This window comes from Hyperolius riggenbachi, unplaced genomic scaffold (assembly GCF_040937935.1).
Source record: "Hyperolius riggenbachi isolate aHypRig1 unplaced genomic scaffold, aHypRig1.pri scaffold_167, whole genome shotgun sequence".
NCBI lineage: Eukaryota > Metazoa > Chordata > Amphibia > Anura > Hyperoliidae > Hyperolius > Hyperolius riggenbachi.
Genome location: NW_027152378.1, coordinates 65,841 through 83,693, shown reverse-complemented (window position 1 = coordinate 83,693; position 17,853 = coordinate 65,841).

The following is a 17,853-nucleotide window of genomic DNA, read 5'->3' as shown; positions in this document are numbered from 1 at the left end:
TTGCTATTAGACTAAGAGGCGTCACAGGGCCCACAACCTCCCCAACACCTTAATATCTAGTTATCTGGCTTGCAGTCACTGCCATGTATCCCCTTTTCTTATTTCTTTCTGCTTCAAACACAATTAGGAATGACAGCTGAATGAATTCTGCGCCCCCTCCTACACTGCGCCCTGAGGCTGGAGCCTCTCCAGCCTATGCCTCGGCCCGGCCCTGCTGCTGTCACTCTGTTAGTTCAAGTTCTACTACTACTAGTATCTACTACTACTACCAGTTATATATAGTTAATTTGTATTCAGTTTGCTTAATTTAATTACAGTGCTGTTACAGTGTGACAGATAGGGAAATGGGAAAAAAGGGCGCAGGCAGCTAGTGGACAAAAAGGGCGCAGCCATTCACTCCCATAGTAAATAACGTTTAATGGGCGCCGAGCAGGAAAAAAGGGCGCCGGAGATAAATAACGTTTTATAAACGGCGCCCGAAGCTTTTTAATGTTTTATAACTGTGCTTGTGATGATTTACGTTTACAAAATGCACCCGTGACAAATAACGTTTATAAAAATACTAAACATATTTATCCTATTTATAACTAAAACATTATTTAACATTTTACCCCTTACTGTTTGTAAAACATTATTATTCACAAAATAAAGCAATCAGTACTTAACGTAAATTGCAATATATTTTTTTACAGTCACTATTTGTAAAACATTACTATCCACATAATAAAGCGAACACTAAGGGGGGTCTTAGGTTTAGGCACCACCAGGGGGGTCTTAGGGTTAGGCACCACCAGAGGGGTGGTTAGGTTTAGGCACCACCAGGGGGTCTTAGGGTTAGGCACCACCAGGGGGGTCTTAGGTTTAGGCACCACCAGGGGGGTGGTTACGGTTAGGCACCACCAGGGGGGTCTTAGGGTTAGGCACCACCAGGGGGGTCTTAGGTTTAGGCACCACCAGGGGAGTCTTAGGTTTAGGCATCACCAGGGGGGTCTTAGGTTTAGGCACCACCAGGTGGGTCTTAGGTTTAGGCACCACCAGGGGGGTCTTGGGTTTAGGCACCACCAGGGGGGTTTTAGGTTTAGGCACCACCAGGGGGGTCTTAGGTTTAGGCACCACCAGGGGGGTCTAGGGGTTAGGGATAGGTAAAGGGAGGGTTCTGTGTGAGAGTAGGGTTAGGTATAGTTTTATTAACAATTTTGTAATACATAATAATTTTTTTACAACACTTTTTAGGAACCTACTTATATATATATATCATCATTATAAACAATATTCTCAGATTTTATTATAAGAAGAAACGATAAATGAAGATTATTCACAATAAGATACACTTATAACGATTAAACTTATATTAATGATTTTTTAACAAACTTAATTATTAGTTTCACTTTTTAAAGAGGGAAGATTAACGATTTAAAGGGAAGGTTCAGGGAGGGTGCCTAAAAAATAAAAATCAATTTCCACTTACCTGGGGCTTCCTCCAGCCCGTGGCAGGCAGGAGGTGCCCTCGCCGCCGCTCCGCAGGCTCCCGGTGGTCTCCGGTGGCCGACCCAACCTGGCCAGGCCGGCTGCCAGGTCGGGCTCTTCTGCGCTCCAAGGCCCGGCACTTCTGCGTCCCACGCCGGGGCGCTGACGTCATCGGACGTCCGCCGCGCTGTACTGTATTACCCGGGGTCACAATGGCAGACTTGACCCTCTCCACAGGATTCTCATTGTAGCGGTACTGAACAAGTACACAGCAAGTAGAAAATGTAATTTAAAAACAAAACGTAAGCTTTTTAACAATGCCATGGGAAGTTGAGAAGGAAGTCACACATTACCTGACATCACTGAGTGAGGAAGAGCAATCTCGCCATGTTGCGCAGTAGTCCAGCATGGCCGTCAATACACAAACAGCTGTTTGCGGTGCGTTACACAGTGAGTTTGGTGTGTCAGTGTGAAGCAGAACTCTAATTACACTCCCTGATTGATGTATACACATGCAAGATGTTTGAAAGCACGTTAGGCCTGCAATTTAGCATTCAATCTGTCTGGGGTCACTCACGCTCTGTCCATCCTATTCTCAGCCTGACTCCTCCCACGGGAGAGTCCAGGTTAACGGAAGGAACCAGCATTTGTGCAGTACTCGTTACCACCCTTGTACTTGCTCCTGAGGTGCGGTCCTCAAAGTATTACTGTTGCACCAAAACACTCTTATCACTCAGGTGTGCAGAGGTTAGAAATATATCTGATTATCGGTGATACTGCAGATCACCAATAATCGGGTATATATCTGCATTCTCGGTGATACTGCAGATCACCGGTAATCAGACCCTCTCTGTGTTACACCAATCATTACACAGACCCTTTTTGAGCGAGTCCTTCCCCGTCAGGGCTCAGCCTCCCGGCAGCCATCGCATCCACCAGCTGAACGGCTTGCTTGCATGGGCCATGTCCTCCCAGCTCCTGCCGTACTCATTTGGGCAGGAGGGGAGTGACATGCGTGCACTCCTGCAGTGTGTAGCACTGGATTGGCCAATCCCCAGCCACCACTACTTCTCATGCACGGCCATCCCAGCACTGCACCGCTTTGTGATTGCCAATGTAGAATGTGGGCTGGATCATGGGGTGGGTGAGTGGGTCCATGTGACCATGGACTCATGGAGCAGCCAGTTTGGGACAGGTCGCTACCTGTCCTTCACCGCACATTGGGTCAGTTTGGTGGAAGGGGATGAGGAGGGGACAGCAGCATCAGCAATCCATTGGGTGGTGCCACCCCGAAGCAGGGTCAGGGGAAGTGCAGCAGTTTCCTCTAATCTGGTTCCATCCTCCGGCATACCCACCACCGCCAAACACCCCCACCTCCGCAGCAGCGTGAAGCCCCTCCACTGCCAAGCGCTGCTGGAGATGGTCAGTCTAGGGAAGGCCAAGCTGACAGCAGCTCATGTCCTGGCCAAACTCTGAGAGCAGGAGAGGAGTTGGCTGACGCCCAGAGGCCTCAGAGTTGGAGAGGTGGTGTCCGACAATGGGGCCAACCTGGTTGCCGCCATTGACAGGGGGAAACTCACCCACATCCCCTGTCTAGCCCACATCCTAAACCTGGTGGTGCAGAAATTTCTGCGCACCTACCAGGCAATGGACACTCTTTTGGTAGTGGCGAGGAGAACCGTGGGTCATTTCCACCGCTCGGGTGGTGCCTCAGCATCCCTGGAAGCCCTGTAGGAGGAGCTGAACCTGCCACGGCACCGGTTGATCATGAACGTTGCAACTCACTGGAATTCCACCCATCCAGATGCATGCTCGGGAGGACATCTGGATCACCATGATGCTGGACCCACGGCTGAAGAGGAAGCAGGCTCAGTTCCTGCCTGCAGGTGGAGACCCTACGCGCCGAATCAGGGAGTTGCAGCAGTCCCTGGTTCAGCACTTGGAGGAAGCCGTCCTCCAGCCTTCCACTCCCCCTGCTGTCACAGTCCAGCCAGCACAGCAGCATGTAAAACATCAAAATGAACTTCTGTACACTCATGCAAATCCTCATGCGAATCCACTTATAAAAATCATGCAGCAATCAATGCTGCCCCTACAGCTAAGTTAAAAGCTGGGATCTTCATTACAAGAATATGTCTCTTGCGTAGTCACATACACCCCGTAAAGGTAGCCTAGTGTCGTATGTGTCCTAACTCTGTAACATGCATAGCTCAAACATGCACACATTCAGCACATCAAAACCTATCTAAGGAAAAGGAACACCTATTCTTAATGTCCTCTCCTGGGACAGATAGTGAATCTAAGTAATCCTGAAAGGGAGCTGCTAGTACCTACATATGTGCCCAGTGGTGTAGCTAAGGAGCTGTGGGCCCCGATGCAAGTTTCACAATGGGGTCCCCCAAGCACTCTATACATAACAATTGATACCGCGCACCAAAACCTGCCAATGGCAACTACAGTGTCAGAGGTGCAAGAAGGGGATGGGGAGCAGTTTGTTAATGATTTCCACTATTCAAAGGATCTATAGAAGTGATTATTATGAGCATGGGACCAATAGAGAGCTAATACTGTAGTTGATGGAGGGCCCTTTGGGGCCCCTCTGGCCCAAGGTCCCTGATGCAGTGGCTACCTCTGCACCCTCTACACCCTCTATTGTTATGCCCCTGTATGTGCCATGCGAACACACCAGCAAGCTGTGCGTTAAGAGGAAGTGGCTGTTTTGTTTGCCACACCCCTCCCAGCACCTCCCCATTAAATCTACAAGTGTTTAAATGCCCTAGCTCTAGGTGAGGAGCCTGGATTTTGTGTTTTTAAATAGCACAGCAGCAGGCGCCTGCGTCCAGCAGCAGCAGGCGCCCAACAAACCTGCTGTCTCTGACAAAGGCACTCTACACCACACTAGTACAGCTGCCTACAGAGGAGGTGCCTGCAGCAGCATCCTCCAGTGGTGCTCATATGAGCTAGGATATCCGAGATACTCGGATATCCTAGCTCTTTTTTCACTATTCGAGCTCGAATACCGAGCTCGAATAGTATTAGCTATCCGGGCTGTGCTATCCGAGCGCACTCGGATAGCAAGCAGCTATCCGGAGATATCCTAGCTATCCGAGCTCGGATAGCGCCACCAGCTCGGATAGCGTCACGTCAGATGTCACCTCAAGTCCTCACAAGCGAATCAGAGGGCTCCCAGCCCTCTGACTGCAGCCAATCACAGAGGGGGAGCCTGGCCAAGCCCCCTCTATAAATAGCGGGCGCCATGTTGCCTCACTCGTCCTGCTTGCGGCTTACTGACTGATTGTACTGAGAGACTGCTCCAGTGCTTTTTGTCTGTGTGCAAGTGCATTTATTGTGTTCTAAACCTAGCGTTTTTACACTCCAACACTTGATATTCAACTGTATTGCTTTGTATTGTAGATAGATTGTATTTTTTTAGGCAGTTTAGTTTGTGTGATTAGGGACTAGGGAGGGAGACTGTCACTGGTGCTGCTGCAGCTGCAGCTGCAGCCAGCAGCTAGGCCCTGTGCCTAGGCAAGGCAGCCTGCCCTGCTCTGTGCTCTGTGCTCTAGTCTCTAGTTACCTGTGCTCTCACCTGTCCTACTCTACTGTACTACTTCTGTGTTAGATAGATTTGTACTATTTTGTAGTTAGCAAGGCCCAGCTTTACTGCTATACCTGTCCTGTATCTGCTCTCTGTAATCTAGTCACACCTGTTCTATTATTTAGCTAGATTCTTCTATTGTTTAGTTTAGTCTGTGTATAGGGATCGTCCATCACCGCGTTACCTAGGGTTTTTGTGTGCGCAGTGCACGTCTGCGCTGTCTGCACCCTCTCGTTAGTGCTACACCCGTCCTATTGTTTATATTACTTCTATTGTGTATTCGCTGACTCGTACTGTACTGTAGTCTGTGTATAAGGACACCGTCAGTCAGCGTCAGCTAGGGTCTTTGTGTGCGCAGTGCACGTCTGCGCTGTCCGCACCCTCTCGTTAGTGCTACACCCGTCCTATTTGTTTATATTACTTCTATTGTGTATTTGCTGACTTGTACTGTACTGTAGTCTGTGTATAGGGACACCGTCAGTCAGCGTCAGCTAGGGTCTTTGTGTGCGCAGTGCACGTCTGTGCTGTCCGCACCCTCTCGTTAGTAGTGCTACACCCGTCCTATTTCTTTATATTACTTCTATTGTGTATTCGCTGACTTGTACTGTACTGTAGTCTGTGTATAGGGACACCATCAGTCAGCATCAGCTAGGGTCTTTGTGTGCGCACTGCGCACTCTCTCGTTAGCGCTACACTGATCTCTGCTGTAGAGTACACCTGTCCGTCACCTCACACACCCACCACCACCACCAGTCCCACCCCATTAAATTACCCCACTTGTCCCACCCGCCTATACATAACTTTCTTTTTTCATTTGTATAATATTAAAAATATACGATGTCTGGCATTGGCAGCCGCGGTTTGGGCAGGGGCAGCAAGGGCAGCAAGGGCATCAGCAAGAGAGGAGGTCGTGGGCGTAGCAGCCACGCCACCACCACCACCATGCACAGTTCTGCGTCTGCACCAGTGGCTATTCTGCCATTAGCCACTGGCCGTGGACGCCTTGGCCGCCCAACAGCTGGGAGTCACGCTGCAGAGACACAGCAGCAGCAGCGTGGGGTGCAGATGTTCCTCCCACCGCCAGGTCGTAGCCGTCCTATTGAGGAGAAGGACGCAGACTCTGTGGTGGAGCTGATGGTGGATGAGCAGGCCACCATTAGCTCTGGAACCGAGTCCTCCACCCCCGCCACCACTCCTGTTCGCAAGAGCAGCAGCAGCCGCCCAGCAATGCCTGGGGAGGAGGGGGAGGAGTGCAGTTCTCCAGCCCCAGCGGGCAACACCAGCACCCTGTCACTCAGCACCTTCTTATCCCCAAGCACAGCGGGGCTATGGAGTGCTGTTGCGGCAGAATTGGCAATGGAGGAGGAAGAAATGCTGATGGGCACTTTGGGGGATGATGCTTTGGACAGTCAGACAGTGGTGAGTGTCCATCAGCCCATGCATGCAGAAGGGGAGTTTGTGGGGTCATCCCAGCAGGACATGTTTGCGGAGGGGGAGGATGATGATGACAGGGTGAAGGACAGAGACTGGGTGGCAGATCCTGAGGATGTCATCAGCTCTGAGGAGGAGGATGCGTCTGTGGGCCTTGCTAGAAGGATCAGCATCGCAGGCATAAGCAGGATCAGAAGTGGGCGTGGTATGCAGGGCAGGCCACACAAGGTGCTGATCCGGAGGCGGAGAGTTCTGCCAGTGCCACCAGCCGCACCAAGAAACACCCCCCCCCAACCACCACAGGGAGACCAGCGGCAGCAGCACCTTCCAGCCGAAGGGGCAGCTTCACCTCCCCAATTTGGAATTATTTCACCCTGCCATATGTGGAGTGCAAGTATGCCACCTGCAACCAGTGTCGCCAGCAGCTCAGCAGAGGGAAGGAGCCCTCTGCATACGGCACCACCTCTCTGGTCAACCATCTGGCAGGGAAACACTTTCATGAGCATGAGGAGTTCATGAAGTTGAAGGAAGCTGGCAGTGGCAGTGGCAGACCCGCCACCACTGCGAAGCTGTCGGCAGCAGCCACCCACCCTCCTACACCTCCTCCGGCAGCACCAGCAGGAGTGCATCAGAAACGCACTGCTCCTCCTCCCTCTGCAACTCCTGCCGCCGACACCGAGGCCTGTTCTGGCAGCCAGTCCTCAGTGGCCTCCTCTGCTCCCTCCACTGATTCCCGGGCCAGCAAAAGGCGTCGCCAGACCCTGCTCAGCGACACCTTTCAGGGGGTGGTCAGGGTTCTGCCTCCCAGCAGCCATCACGTGCGTCAGCTGAACAAGGGCCATGTGCTCCCAACTCCTGCCTTATTCCCTTGTGCAGGCTGGGAGCGACATGCATGCGCTTCTGATGTGTGCAGCCCCCGATTGGCCAATCCCCAGCCGACATTATTTAGCACACACAGCCATCCCTGCACTTCACCGCTCTGTGATGGCCAATGTCGGGAGAGGGCTGGAGCACGCGGTGGGTCAATGGGTCCACGTCACCATGGACTCGTGGAGCAGCCAGTTTGGGACAGGCCGCTATCTGTCGTTCACCGCGCATTGGGTCAGCTTGGTGGAAGGGGTGAGGAGGGGGGAGCAGCATCGGGCACTGTCAGAGCAGCAGCAGCAACAACGCAGTGGGTGGTGCCACCATGCAGGGTCAGCGGAATTGCAGCAGGTTCCTCTGATCCGCTTCCATCCTCCGGCACACCAGCCCAACCCCCCCGCCTCAGCAGCAGCGTGAAGCCCCGCCACTGCCAAGCGCTGCTGGAATTTGTCAGCCTGGGGAAGACCAAACTGATGGTGAACCATGTCCTGGCCAAACTCCGAGAGCAGGAGAGGAATTGGCTGACCCCCAGAGGCCTCAGAGTCGGAGAGGTGGTGTCCGACAATGGGGCAAACCTGGTTGCTGCAATCAGCAGGGGAGACCTGACCCACATCCCCTGCCTGGCGCACGTCCTGAACCTGGTAGTCCAAAAGTTCCTGTGGACCTACCAGGGGATGGACCGACTCCTTGAGGTGGCAAGGAAGGTTGTGCATCATTTCTGGCACTCGCCTGCAGCCGTAGCGAGCCTGGAAGAGGTGCAGAAGGAGCTGCACCTGCCACAGCACCGGCTCATGATCGATGTTCCAACTCTCTGGAACTCCACCCTGGCGATGTTGGAGCGTCTGGTTGAACAGAGGCAGGCTGTCAGCCAGTACCTTGCAGGAGCAACAGTTGCCTCCATCACTGCAACTGGGCGTGCCGCCACCAACCTCCCATCCATCATCTCCATGGAGGACCGGGGGCACATGCAGCACGTGTGCTCAGTCCTGGCACCCTTCCTGAAGGCCACCAACATGGTAAGCAGGGACCATGCAATGGTGTGCGAGTGGGTCCCCTTGGTGTGTGTGCTGGACAGGGCCCTGTATGCACTGCTCAAAGAGGGAGCATCAGCTTTGGACCAGCAGGAGCTGCAGGCAGCTTCACAGGCCACCTCTGAGGAGGAGGGCTTGGAGTTGGTGGAGTTCCCTGACTTTGCTGCTGATGAGGGGGAGCAGCAGAGCGCAGCTGGACTGGTGCGGGGTGGAGAGAGGATGAGGTGGAGGAGGCAGAGGAAGAGGAGGACAGCACTGTCGGTTCTGGGGCTGCCGATGATGTGCCAGCAGACGTGGCCAGACTCTTCCCAATGGCTGAGGTGCCTGCGCAAGGACCCAAGGGTCATCCAGATGAAGAAGAGTGAGGACCTCTGGATCTGCATGATGCTGGACCCACGTCTGAAGGGGAAGCTCAGCCAGTTCCTGCCTGCAGGAGGAGACCGTGTGCAACAAATGAGGGATTTGCAGCTGTCCCTTGTTGAGCGCTTGGAGGAAGCCTTCCCTCAGTCATCCACCCCCACTGTCCAGCCAGCACAGAGGCAGCAGCAGGTGCCTGCATCCACCAGCAGCAAGCGCACGCGCACCACAGACCTGCTGTCTCTGACCAACGAGCTCTACATGAGTGTAGAGCTGCCAAGGACTAGAGAGGAGGTGCCTGCAGCAGCATCCCTCCGCAGTCACAGACAGCGCTTGACCCGCATGGTGGCTGACTACATGGGGTCCTTCAGCGGGCTTGACAGCGTTGCCCCTGTTGATCCCATGGAGTATTGGGTCAAGCACCTGCCGATCTGGAGCGAGCTTGCACAGTACGCCCTGGAAGTGCTCTCCTGCCCCCCTTCCAGCGTACTGTCAGAGCGTTGCTTCAGTGCAGCCGGTGGAGTCGTCACTGAGAAGCGATCTCGTCTGTCTCACAAGTCTGTGGACAGACTGACGTTTCTCAAAATGAACCAGGCTTGAGGGGAAGGCGAATTCCTGGCCCCTGTTGTAGGCGAGAGGGGGACATGAAGTGGCACACACACACATTACACCTGCTGCTGCTGCTGCTGTATTTCTTCCTGCTGTCTGTGTCTCCACTGCCAGGGAACACATTAAAAGGTGCTGCTGCCCATGCGCCTGCCCTGCATTATTTTGAAAAAAAAAATTGTAGTTATTTTAGAGGTGTCCGGGTTGAAAACTGTGCTGTCCCAATTGTGTATTGGACACAATGTGGGCTTCACGACCGCTGTCTGGAACCTCATGCTGTTTATTTACGGCCCTGGAACCACTGCTAGGACCCAGGGCCTATTATGTCTCGCTGCCTGCCCTCCTGCCTGCTGCCTGCTGCCTGCCAGTCTGCCACACACTCAACCTCCTCACGCTGCCTGCTGTTGTATTTCCTCCTGCTGTCTGTGTCTCCACTGCCAGGGAACACATTAAATGGTGCTGCTGCCCATGCGCCACCAGCTATTATGCTCAAAAATAGCTGCCTCACTGCCTGCATTATTTAAAAAAAAATTTTGTAATTAATTTAGAGGTGTCCGGGTTGAAAACTGTGCTGTCCCAATTGTGTATTGGACACAATGTGGGCTTCACGACCGCTGTCTGGAATCTCATGCTGTTTATTTACAGCCCTGGAACCACCGCTAGGACCCAGGGCCAATTATGTCTCGCTGCCTGCCCTCCTGCCTGCTGCTGCCAGTCTGCCACACACTCAACCTCCTCACACTGCCTGCTGTTGTATTTCCTCCTGCTGTCTGTGTCTCGACTGCCAGGGAACACATTAAAAGGTGCTGCTGCCCATGCGCCACCAGCTATTACGCTCAAAAATAGCTGCATCAATTTGAAAAAAAAAATGCAATTAATTTAGAGGTGTCCGGGTTGAAAACTGTGCTGTCCCAATTGTGTATTGGACACAATGTGGGCTTCACGACCGCTGTCTGGAACCTCATGCTGTTTATTTACGGCCCTGGAACCACCGCTAGGAACCAGGGCCTATTATATCTCGCTGCCTGCCCTCCTGCTGCCTGCTGCCTGTCTGCCACACGCTCATCCTCCTCACGCTGCCTGCTGTTGTATTTCCTCCTGCTGTCTGTGTCTCCAATGCCAGGGAACACATTACAAGGTGCTGCTGCCCATGCGCCACCAGCTATTATGCTCAAAAATAGCTGCATCAATTTGAAAAAAAAAATTGTAATTAATTTAGAGGTGTCCGGGTTGAAAACTGTGCTGTCCCAATTGTGTATTGGACACAATGTGGGCTTCACGACCGCTGTCTGGAACCTCACGCTGTTTATTTACGGCCCTGAAACCACCGCTAGGAACCAGGGCCTATTATGTCTCGCTGCCTGCCCTCCTGCTGCCTGCTGCCAGTCTGCCACACACGCATCCTCCTCATGCTGCCTGCTGTTGTATTTCCTCCTGCTGTCTGTGTCTCCACTGCCAGGGAACACATTACATGCGCCACCAGCAATTACACTCAAAAATAGCTGCATCAATTTGAAAAAAAAAAAATTGTAATTAATTTAGAGGTGTCCGGGTTGAAAACTGTGCTGTCCCAATTGTGTATTGGACACATTGGGCTTGATTCACAAAGCAGTGCAAAGTGTTTGCACGCTGGTGAATTGCCCCTTATCACGCCTAAACACTGTTTAGGCGTGATAAAATAAGCCTCGCGCGTAAATGATCCGCATCGCGTGATGACACTGTTTCCGCGTGATCAGGCGTCGGATCGCGCGTACTGAATACAAATCACGCGATGTGAACTTGGCAATAATAGCATGGAACTCTGCGATGGCTTTACGCGCGTAACCCTTTGCGCGCGTGGACCACTATGTGCTGCGCGTGCGCAATCAATTAACCATGTGTTTGTGATAATGATGTTAATGAACTAAAGTAGTTGACAATTAATTAACAGGTGTTTTTGGCCTTTATAAGCTTGGCTTATGAGGAGGTTATTCAGAAAGGTTTGTGATTGCGATTGAGCAAGTTAGTGCTGTTTGCTGTTGTGGCTTCCATTTGTTTCCATGTTAAATGTTAGTTTAGTAACATATTTATTTTTGTCAATGTATGTGAATGAATGTGTCTTTTTATTATGACTTGAAGTGAGTGTACTAGGATGTCCTGAGGGGCCCCTCTGCTCATGGGGCCCTGATAGTGTGAATGGCTTGAACCTTGGTATCTAAAGAATGGTTTTTAATCCACACAGGGCTGCTTTAAGCAACAATGGGGCCCAGGGCAAAATTAACCTGGGGGCCCCCCCAACAGATACCCCAGAACAAAAATCGGCATTAAGGGACCTTTTTTGCAGCTGGTATAGTCAGGGTGACCCCAATTGTTTGGAGCTCCACATTCTGGCTACCCCAGCCTGCATGGGGGACAAGGGGTTAAAAAGTGTCAGGAGGGGGGACCCCCCACATAATGAAAATATTAAATTTCCACACTGTAAACATAAGTAAAAACATTTGGAAAATCGGCCATATTGCGGCTGTATAGAGATCCCTGGCCAAAGCAATGCGGCTGTGTATGGACCCCCTGGAAATGCCCTCAGGGATTTTTTTGCTCGGTCTTTTGTTACATGTAAACTTGCACTACTGTTAGGTTTGCTACTAAAAGTGACATTTTCCGCATTTAAAAGTATACTTTTTTCCCACAAAACTTTAAAATCAATGTTATCCAAAATGATAAGGTATTTTTATAAAACTGTTTTTCATATTATTCCCAATGTTCTCCTTAATATATCCTGCAAAATCAGAGTTTCTAGCATTTTAAGATGTATTTGCTATTAACCGTTACAGTGGGCGGGTTTGTAATTTTTTGTTTTTGTTCCTTTATAAATTTTAAAATTGATTGTGTTAAAAACTATAAGTTTTTTTTTTACTTTATTTTGTAACCTCTTTTAGCCACTGGGGCCCCTACAGGCTCAGGGGCCCTGGGGCAACTGCCCCCTTTGCCTCTATGGTAGCGCCGGCCCTGCCCCTGAATCCACATTCCAATAGTTGATAAAGGTGTTCACAATAGTTATGTAGATTTGTCGATTAATATGTGGAATTAATCTAAATGGTTATTTAAGTTGTTTTTTTTTTGAATGTGTAATGTTATTTTGTTAAAGTTTGTTATTGTTATTTCCTTTCCAATTTCATTGACAGATGGAGCCTTTTGCTGTTTGGTTGAATGAGGCTCGGACTGTTGACCGCATATGCCGCTATAATCAGCGCAGGAGACACATTCCACATCTCATACCGGAACGCACTGATGTGGCGTTGCTTTCAGACAGAGAACTGCTGAGGCTAACAAGGCTGAATAGGGCAGCCTTTGATGAGCTGTATGCTTGTTTGGAGACCTATCTCAGGCCAGTTCCTGATGGGCATGCGGAGGATAAGCAGACAGTTTATCCACTTTCCGAGTTCCTGTGCCCAATGGGATGCAGTCAAAGTGGCATTTTATCATCTTGCCCAAATGCCCAATGTCATCAGGGCCATTGACTGCACCCATGTTGCACTTGTTCCTCCAAGTGCAGATGAATACATGTATCGGAACCGAAAGTTGGGCCATTCATTGAATGTCCAAGTAGTGTGTGGCCCTGACATGGAAGTTTTCTCTGTTGTCGCAAAATTCCCTGGTTCGTGTCATGATGCCCATATTTTACGTCAATCTGGCCTTTTTAATTCTTTCCATGCGTTTTATCGTGATGGCGGCTGGTTGCTTGGTAAGTTTATGGTTGTTTTATGTATAATTAGGTATGTGTCTTCAATTTGTGTATGTATATGTGTATATATATATATATATATATATATATATATATATATATATATATATATATATATATATATATATATATATAAATAATATGTATTTATGTTTTTATCATTCAAGGTGATGCAGGATATCCTTGCCTGCCCTGGCTTCTGACACCTCTTGGCCATCCAAGCAATAATGCGGAAGAGGCCTATAACAGAGCACATGTTCGTACCCGTTCTGTTATAGAGCGTTGTTTTGGGCACTTAAAAACTCATTTCCGCTGCCTTGACAACAGTGGAGGTGCATTGTTATACAAGCCGCAGAAGGTCATTGACATTATAGTGGCCTGCTGTGTGTTGCATAACATTTGCATTAAACAAAACCTCCCTGGCTACAGGCTTCCACACACATCCTTATCTGTGCAATCGGATGACTTTGATGATGTCCAGGAGCCAGATGAAGCCGGCAATGTAGTGCGTGCAAGGGTCATTGATGAGTTTTTTTAATGATTTTTTTTTTTTTTGCTCCCTTTTTTTCCCCCCTGTGATGCAGCGTAGAGTAAAAATTTGGTCTATCAATATTATGGGGACATAGCCTTGCAATGCTGTTGTCCATGTATATTGTGGACTACACGTGTATTTTCAGACAAATAATGTCAAATTATTGCCATTTTCACTGTCCATGCCATTGCACATGTCCAGCTGTGCACTGCAAGGTTGCACAATGTGCTATGATGTACATACAGTTAATGTCAGTTAATGTTGATTCTAGTGTGTACTGTATGAAGAAACATAGAAAATGTGTAATGCATAGGGCCCTTTTAAGGTACATACACACAGCCTGCAACGGTCGCCGCAACAACGTGGCATCCGTGTGTTGTGGCGACAGGTCACCCGTGTGTATGACGCGCACGGCCAGAACTGTTGCTACTTACAGCTGTTGCCAGACGAGTGAGATGGCCAAATTGGGGCAACAGCTGTTGTTGCAACTTAGCACAAACTGGCACTAGTGCACCACGCATATGCGGTCTGTGTATGTTAATGTTGAATTTTTATTGGCAGTTTAGCCTCTCCTGTGCTGTATAACATATGCGCGCATGGCGCAGAGTACAATGCGCACATGGCGCATATTAACATGCGCGCATTGCGCACATGGCGTAGATTGACATGCGCACATGTTGCAAAGTTGCCCGTGCGCGTTGTACGGTGCGCGCTACGCGCGTCATGGCGCACTTTACATACAGAAGTGACAGGAAGTGCCAGGAAGTGACCCATCTTCTCTGTGGAAATTGAGACAGACAGCAGCCAACATGGTCCAGAAGTTTTCCAAGCGGGAGAGAGTCTATTTGGCCACTGTAAGTATAAATATTTTGTGGCTGTGTATAACATGTGTCTGTTGTCATGCCTTTATGTATGTATGTATGTATGTATGTCTGTATGTCTGTATGTAGTTGTCTTTTGTTCCAGACTGTATATAAAGGGTGTGGTTTCAACCTGCTATCACAGACTGTTGTATTTAGAAATGTTTACGTCTATAGATCTCATCTATGATACTGACTGTGTACACTTGTCATTTTGAGGACAGTCTGATTTCCAGTAGTATGTTAAATGTGGCACCATTATTGATGTATTGGTTCATTAATTTGTCATGTGATTCTGATGAAAAAGTGTTGTTTGGCAGCCCTAGAAGCTGAAGCTTAATTCAACAATGTTATTGTAATTTCTTAAAGGGCCACTGCAGGGTACATAATGTTTGAAGAACTGGGGTTTATTTAAAGTCAACTTTGGAAAATGTATAATTACTGGTTTGTCCTTTGAAAAAGTAATTGTAGTCATGATTATCATTCTGACATTCAGTACATGTTGACAAGGGCCTCAATTCACGGAGCATTATCAAACGTTTCTCAAACACTTTATCAAATGTTTGATAAATTTACCTCATGGGTAAAATCTCATTTTGAATTCACTAAGGTGTTATTTATGAGTTGAACGTTTTATCGGTAAAACATTCGATAAATATATAACACCTTACTGAATTTAAAATGAGATTTTACCCATGAGGTAAATTATCAAATGTTTGATAAAGTGTCTGAGAAACGTTTGATAATGCTCCGTGAATTGAGGCCACAGTTAATGCAGGCATGCAATGTAATGTACCTGGGTAGTTGTTTAGAACCACTGTTACAAATGTGTAAACAGCTCGGTCACACATTGGTCAAAATGACACAGATGACACAATTTCAGCACGCTGGTCTGAAGAGTTGGTGGAGGAAAGGGTTTATACATTTGATTAATATTTAGCCCCCTGTTGATCCCTTATAGGAATGTATGTATATGTGAGAAGGTCTTGACGCCACTAAGGGCCTGTTTCCACTACACACAGATTTGGATGCAGAATGGATGCTGCATGGATGCTGAAAAGTGACTCCCATGAATGCCTATGGCAAAATCTGCCTCATAACATTTGCGTTTAGTGGCAACAGGGCGTAGGCATTCATTGGAGTCATTTTTGCTGCATCCAATCTGCATGTAGTGGAAACAGCCCACTTAGGCAATTGAGTCACCGAGTGGCCCACCACCACAACGCTAATCTTCCTTGTTGTCCTGTGTTTGTAATGAGGTTTGTGACTAGTAGCTTGATCATACTAATGCTGGGTACACACTATGAGATTTTCTGGTTGATTTACTGTCAGATCGATTATTTCCAACATGTTCGATTTGCTTTCAGATTGTTTTCAGAGCATTTTCCGATCTATTTCCTATTAAAGTGCACGGAAATTGATCGGAAAATGCTCGGAAAGTGATCGAAAAGCAAATCGGACATGTTGTAAATAATCGATCTGACAGTAAATCGACCAGAAAATCTTATAGTGTGTACCCAGCATAATACTGTGCCTACAGATCACCATACCCTCCGTTTACTGATGTCTTTGGTTATCTTAGTGAAGTCTTATTTACCCAGTAACAGTTGTTAGGTATTGTCTGTGGGTGGTGTTAATTGCTCAGCTGCACCACGCCACATAACTCCTTATCTAGCTCACTGTACCACTGGCAAGCGTATAGTGACAAAGGCTCCTCAATGAGATGAGTAATTTGTTGTTTGGGGTTAATATGTCATAGCGATTGTGTGTAAGTTACCTGAACTTTAGCAGTTTTCTCCAAAGGACAGGGTTATATTGATATAAAATAATGTTTACAATTCACATATTTACATTGTTTTCTGTTGCCAAGGTGAAGGATCCCCAAAGTGACATGACGAGATAGACATGTGTATGTACAGTGGCTAGCATACAAAGAAGTAGGCTGTGTTCTTTTTTGTCTTTCTCTGCTTGAAAGAGATGCATATTATTTGTTGAAGTGGATGACTCAGACAGGGAGTAGAGTGTGAGCCTCACTGTTAAGAAATGACTTAACACTTTCCGTTGTGTGTGTGTGTAGCCATCATTCCGTAGTGTGTGTGTGTAGGGGCCTTAAGGTTTGCTCAACCAAATCACATTAAGATGTTGTAACATCTCATTACCATTCATAACAAGGTCCAGTAAAGACTAAGTAGAAACTGTAATGTGAACAACAAAAATCATTTATTTAATAATTGCCGCAGCAAATCATTGTTAGTTTCTATGGCATCTGCCATTCTGGCATGTGTTACATTGTGGCGGTCTACGCCATCGGCCAAACGGCCTAAAATAATATTAAGGCTTTCGCCTACCCGTGCCATTCGGCCTAAAATAACATTTTCCCTGTCTTGCCCGTCAGCCAGTCGGCCCAATAAGTGTTGTTGGGCCTGACCCACAGTGGCCACCTGCTGTAAAGTGACCCCCAGCTGCTCAGTAGTGGCATTTATGTTGCCCAAGTCTTGATGAATTTGCCTCATCTGGTTCTCCATGAGGCCTCGGTATTCATTTTGGGCCTGTAGAAATTGCCTTGAGTGCCACTCGTCGGCATTATAATTAGCCCGTGAATATGGGCGGGAACCTCCGTGTGGTGGTCTTGATGGTCCTGGACTTTCTGCCACTGAAGCTGGTGATCCATCTGCACTTTCCAGTGAACCTGTGGTTGCAGCAGCACTTTCTTGAAGTGACTGTGGTGAGTCGGCAGCAGCAATTTCTTGTTCTGAACCTGGTGAGGAAATTTTAATGGTGTCATTGGAGTCGGAAGAGAGGTGCAGGTGAAACTCATGCCCTTCAATGTCCTGATCTAGATCATAATCTATTTCAAGTGGTGTATCTTCAGCTAGGAAGGCAATATAAAAATATTTTAGCTACATATTTGCGGGCCCCAACAAGCTGCACCCTACTCATTTATACACTCACCAAGAAAGCTTTCTTCAAGAGGTATAGGCTCCAGCACCAGCACCCCATCTTCCGACTGAATGTCACCTATTAATAGAAAGCAAAAAAAAGGAAAAAACACACATGTCTGGGCTCTGTTGTAATTCAACACATTTCAGGACAGTGTGAGACTTTTCTGAAGAGCTATCAATAGTATCCAAATGCATTAAAGAATTGTGTTCACATCTATCAAGCATTCAATGTAGTCAAACATGTCCCATCCTGAATCTATTTAATTCCATGCCACATTTGTTTTCAATGTAAAAAGAACTAAGGATAGGACATGTTGTTGTATTTAAAGGGACTCAGAGCAGCGCAAAAAGTCTGGAAAAATACATACAATGGACAAATGCATACCATTTCTAAGCTCTTTATCGCCTTCCCAAACATATCTAAAGCCCCACCCTAGCCCTTGT